The 6,187-nt window shown below is 44.4% G+C and overlaps 1 long non-coding RNA gene across 1 annotated transcript; it reads left to right on the forward strand.

The window, feature by feature from the left end:
* The first annotated feature begins 1,406 nt into the window (after window positions 1–1,406).
* LOC120973718 (uncharacterized) lies at window positions 1,407–3,667 on the forward strand. The gene is made up of 3 exons (XR_005769058.3): window positions 1,407–1,947; window positions 2,844–2,911; window positions 3,367–3,667. It is a non-coding gene; the product is annotated as an uncharacterized lncRNA (long non-coding RNA).
* Window positions 3,668–6,187: the final 2,520 nt, after the last annotated feature.

Raw genomic sequence — 6,187 nt, forward strand, 5'->3', positions numbered from 1 at the left:
ACTACTTCGCCGACGCTCCATTGCACGGTGTGAAAACATTTCGGGGCCGTTATCGGATGAGCCGAACGTTTTTCCTCCGGATTGTGAATTCCATCCGCGAGTTCAACAGCTACTTCAAGTGCAAGAAGGATTGCACCGGCACACTTGGATTCACCTCCATCCAGAAGTGCACGACAGCTATGAGGATGCTTGCATACGGAGCTCCCGGTGATTCACTCGACGACTATGGGCGCATGGCCGAGTCCACCAGCATAGAATGTTTCTACAAGTTCTGTCGGGCAGTGGTGGCAGTGTTTGGACCGCAATACTTGAGAACACCCAATGTGGAAGACACTTCTCGGATCCTAGCACAGAATGCAGCAAGAGGATTTCTTGGGATGCTTGGAAGCATCGACTGCATGCATTGGAAATGGAAGAATTGCCCATTTGCTTGGCAGGGGTTGTACAAAGGCGCCAAAGGCGGTTGCAGTGTGGTGCTTGAGGCAGTGGCCACACATGACCTCTGGATTTGGCACTCTTTCTTTGGGATGCCAGGAACTCACAATGACATCAACGTCCTGCAGTGCTCCCCAGTCTTTGCCAAGCTTGTTGAAGGTCATTCTCCTCCGGTGAATTTTGAGGTCAATGGACAGCAGTACAACAAGGGGTACTATCTAGCTGATGGCATCTATCCGAGATGGTCGACATTTGTGAAGACCATCTCAAACCCTGTGCCAGGAGGCAAGAACGCCTGGTTTGCGAAGATTCAGGAGGCTTGCAGAAGGATGTCGAGCGGGCATTTGGTGTGCTCCAATCTCGATTTGCTGTTGTCCGGTACCCCGCTCAGACCTGGTCGAAAGATCAAATGTGGGAGATCATGACTTGCTGTGTAATCTTGCACAACATGATCATTGAGAGCGAGCAGGAAGAGCCAGTGTTGACACTGAACCATACTACACGCACGGCCCTCTAGCCGAAGTTGATCACCAGCTACCGGCAACCTGGACTGCCTACCTCAGTATGCGTCAGGAGATCCGAGACCCAGGTGCATCATCAGCTGCAGCAGGATCTGGTGGAGCACCTATGGAGGCTCAAGGGCGAGGCCGGGAATGACGTGTGATGAAACTTGAGTTTTTTTGTTAAACTATATAATTTGTAGTGAACTATTTGTTGAACTCGCCGAAACACGCCGAACGCTGAAACACGCCGAACTATGTGACGAACTAATTGATTTCTATTTGTATGTGAAAATTCACGCTGAAACACGCCGAACCGCATCAAATATGGGCCGATTCACGCAAATATCGAGCCGTTTTTGGACCGAAAGCTGGGCTAAATTCGACGCCTGGGAGCAACATGGGGGGACGGCTGGGTGCCGAATCGCCCCCAGGGCCGAGTTTATCCCCGGCTCACCCCAGGCCGCTCTTTTTGGGGCTGGAGATGCTCTTATCCGGCCACTCCCCCATCAGGCCTCAACCCTCCCGACGCCAGCTCCCCAGATCCGCCCGTGCGTCCACCTGCCGCCACCACCGCCGCTCCTCTCGCCCATCGGCGTTGCTTTCCTACGCTAGTCCTCCAGCCGCTCCCGAAAAATCCTTACTGGATCCCCTGCACCCTCTCTTCTTTTGACCGCCTACCCTGATATCAGTCTCTGCACTCGATTCCCCACCTCTGAGCGCCGCCACTCCCCTCTATCCTCGACTCCTCTGACGTGCGCCTCAGATTGAGCTCCAACGACGGTCTCTCCCTCACGTTCTGCTTGTACTGCCAAATATTCATTGCGCAGAGCGAGTTCTTCACCGCCAAGCTCTCAGATCGCTGGTCCAAGAAGCAGCGGGCATCGGTCTACGACTGCGACGATGTGGAGGTATACCTTGAGACTCTATTCCTCATCTGTTGCAAGGATCTCTGCAGGAGGCTGATGAGGAAGGTTGTGGGCAAGGTTCTCTGCATCTCTGCATTTTAATGGTACGACCTTTTTCCTTTTCTTTTGCTTTATCGGATAGACAAGTCGGCGTCGTCATCTGCTCGACACGTGGCCGGTGCGGACCTGCGTTTTTTCCGTCGCTGCAGCAGAGCCGCACCAGAAGGCGATTTCAGAATCAAAAACCCATTGTTGCGTCCTAATCTTTTTTTGGTCCACTGCAGTTTTGCAGTGTAAAGCACCACTAGATGGACTAAATTACTTTGTATTTGCAGTGCAAAGCAGCACTAGATGGACTAAGTTACTTTGTATTTGCAGCGATTGATACCATTGACGTTTGATGTAGGTAGATGTATATGAATGATAACATCTCTTGCCAATTTAGTGAACAAATCCAGCATTCTACGTACTGTCTTGAGTACTGAATCGTGGGAGTTTAGTTTGAAGCATCAGCTCTGTACATGTATCTTGGTGTGAATTTCTATCAGATATAATTGGTCCAAATTATTATCAAGTGTACTAGCAGAGTAGTTTTCGCGCATCAGTGTAATTTTTGCCAAATGCTAGACGAGCCAATGGATTATTTGAATATTTTAGTGGTTCATAGATGCACATTATGTACGCCCTCCATTAGAAAATGTTGGTTCTTTTATTCTAGCAGGTCATCTATAGTAGCAATTTCTTGTTTTTTTCATTTGGAATGCACAAAAAAATCAATGCAATATCTAATGGCATCTAGATTTGTTGCCAGACTTGCATCAGTTGAAAAACCATGTCTCATTGTTCCAGTTACTTCATGCAAACTGGATATGTTCCAATTCCTTTGTACTTGGTCTTTTAACTTGCGGATGGAGACTGATGTGCAGGAAGTACCTCTTCTAGTTTGTCTTGAAACCATACAACAATTAGGAAGTCTTCACTTATCAATGTATACATGCAGGCAAGGGTGCCATTGCCTAAGATTAACCGATGGCTTTTGACGAAGGGTGCCACTTCAGTATTCTTCAGGTTACTGATTTGTCTATGGTTCATTACTCCTGCATGCGCAGCGAAAGATAGGATTGGTGCAGTGCTTGCTTCAGCTTTCTTGTCTATACTTTCTTCTTTTCTTGTTTCATATGTACTTTCTTCTTTTCTTGTCCCAAATTTCATATCAGATTGGAAGAGTTACTTGTCTTATTTTGCTTGGAAGAAGTTACACTAGTCAAATAGTTAATAAGTGTCCAGATTATAATCTGCTGGTGTTGTGGTGTCAGACTATAACTTATATGTTCTGTGTGAATCTGTTTGTCAAAATCTAAGTAGATTGGCAGTACTGTTGTCCACTCTTCCTCCTTACAGCGCTATATTTTCGTTTGCATATTTGTCTGACTTGTCTTGCCATCTCCAGATTATTTCAATTGGTTATCCCTTCTTATGATCACTGTCTTCATGTTTCTCACAAAAAGTTTGATAACTTGTAGAGAATGGGAAGCAATGTTGGAGGTAGTCGCAACGATGGGAGCGATATCTATGGTGGTGAACGTAATATGAGGCCAAAGAGTAGAACATATTTCTCCATGTGATTCAACCAACTGAAGTTCTCAAGCTGGAGACTTGATGGTGTTTGATGTTTTTGTAAAATTATGTAGTCACTATTTCCTCTTTTTTTTTTCTTTTGATGAATCATTAATATTTAATGTTATTTGGATGCAACTCTTGTTGTGCTTTTGATACATTATGAGATTGTGCAAAATATAATTCATCTTTTGTAACTTGGTCAAATATATTGCACTGCAAAGTATCCCGTGATTGTGATATTTGCACTTTGTGCAATAATTCTGAAATTCTTAGATTTATAATATGCCTATGTAAGTGATAATCGCCAGCATAATTAAAGTATGTAGATTGTCAAACTCTCGGTAATTATACAAATTGAAGGTTGATACGTCTCCAACGTATCTATAATTTTGTATTGCTCCATGCTATTATATATTCTCTTTTGGATGTTTAATAGGCTTTATTATACATTTTTATATTATTTTGGGGACTAACCTATTAACCGAAGGCTCAGCCCAAATTGCCGTTTTTTTGCCTATTTCAGTGTTTCGAAGGAAAGGAATATCAAACGGAGTCCAAATGGAATGAAACCTTCGGGAACGTGATTTTCTGAACAAACGTGATCCAGAGGACTTTGAGTGGACGTCAAGCAATCAACGAGGAGGCCACGAGGCAGGGGGCGCGCCTACCCCCTGGGCGCGCCCTCCACCCTCGTGGGCCCCTCGTAGCTCCACCGACCTACTTCTTCCTTCTATATATACCTACGTACCCTGGAAACATCAGATACGGAGCCAAAACCCTATTTCCACCGCCGCAATCTTCTGTACCCGTGAGATCCCATCTTGGGCCTTTTCCGGCGCTCCGCCGGAGGGGGCATTGATCACGAAGGGCTTCTACATCAACACCATAGCCTCTCCGATGATGTGTGAGTAGTTTACCTCAGACCTTCGGGTCCATAGTTATTAGCTAGATGGCTTCTTCTCTCTCTTTGGATCTCAATACAAAGTTCTCCTCGATTCTCTTGGAGATCTATTCGATGTAATCTTCTTTTGCGGTGTGTTTGTCGAGATCTGATGAATTGTGGGTTTATGATCAAGATTATCTATGAACAATATTTGAATCTCCTCTGAATTCTTTTATGTATGATTGATTATCTTTGCAAGTCTCTTCGAATTATCAGTTCGGTTTGGCCTACTAGATTGATCTTTCTTGCAATGGGAGAAGTGCTTAGTTTTGGGTTCAATCTTGCGGTGCTCGATCCCAGTGACAGTAGGGGAAAGACACGTATTGTATTGTTGCCATCGAGGATAAAAAGATTGGGTTTATATCATATTGCATGGGTTTATCCCTCTACATCATATCATCTTGCTTAAAGCGTTACTCTGTTCTTATAGACATAATACTCTAGATGCATGCTGGATAGCTGTCGATGTGTGGAGTAATAGTAGTAGATGCAGGCAGGAGTCGGTCTACTTGTCACGGACGTGATGCCTATATACATGATCATACCTAGATATTCTCATAAGAGCATCTCCAACAGGCGCCCAAAAAGAGCTCCGCGCACTAAAATTTTGTTTTTTTGGGCGCGGAGCAGCTCCAGCAGATGTTGTAGCGCTAAAAGTTTTTGGGCGCGCGCTGAAAAACGCTATCGCGCGCAGCATATTTTGGGCTCCGGATTGGGCGCGCTTCACAAATTGCACTGTCTGCTTTTTGGCGCGCGTCTTTGTGCGTCTGCTAAAGCAATGTTGGTCCCGACGCATTAAAAGTGCTATAGTGGCGCGCTATAACTTTTATTGGGCGCGAGATTTTTGTGCGGCCGTTGGAGATGCTCTAACTATGCTCAATTCTATCAATTGCTCGACAGTAATTTGTTCACCCACCGTAATACTTATACTATCTTGAGAGAAGCCACTAGTGAAACCTATGGCCCCCGGGTCTATTTTCCATCATATTAATCTTCCGTCAACAAGTTATTTCTTGCGTCGTTTATTTTGCTTTCTTTACTTTTAGTCTTTATCATAAAAATATCAAAAATATTATCTTATCATCTCTATCAGATCTCACTTTTGCAAATGGCCATGAAGGGATTGACAACCCCTTTATCGCATTGGTTGCAAGGTTCTTATTTGTTTATGTAGGTGCGTGGGACTTGAGCATGGTCTCCTACTGGATTGATACCTTGGTTCTCAAAAACTGAGAGAAATACTTATGCTACTTTACTGCATCACCCTTTCCTCTTCAAGGAAAAACCAACGCAGTGCTCAAGAGGTAGCAAGAAGGATTTCTGGCGCCGTTGCCTCTCGTTTTCCTCTCCCCCACTTCACCCTTGCCATTTTATTCGCCCTCTCTTTCCGTTCGCCTCTTTTTCGCTTGCTTCTTGTTTGCTTGTTTGTCACGATGGCTTAAGACAATACTAAATTGTGTGACTTTGCCAATACCAAAACAATGATTTTCTTAGCACTCCGATTGCTCCTCTTACCGATGCTGAATCTTGTGAAATTAATGCTGCTTTGCTGAATCTTGTCATGAAAGATCAATTCGCCGGCCTTCCTAGTGAAGATACCGCTACTCATCTAAATAGCTTTGTTGATTTGTGCGATATGCAAAAGAAGAAAGATGTGGACAATGATATTGTTAAATTGAAGCTATTTCCGTTTTCTCTTAGAGATCGTGCTAAAACTTGGTTTTCATCTTTGCCTAAAAATAGTATTGATTCTTGGAATAAGTGCAAAGATGCTTTTATCT

Source organism: Aegilops tauschii, chromosome 2 (assembly GCF_002575655.3).
Source record: "Aegilops tauschii subsp. strangulata cultivar AL8/78 chromosome 2, Aet v6.0, whole genome shotgun sequence".
NCBI lineage: Eukaryota > Viridiplantae > Streptophyta > Magnoliopsida > Poales > Poaceae > Aegilops > Aegilops tauschii.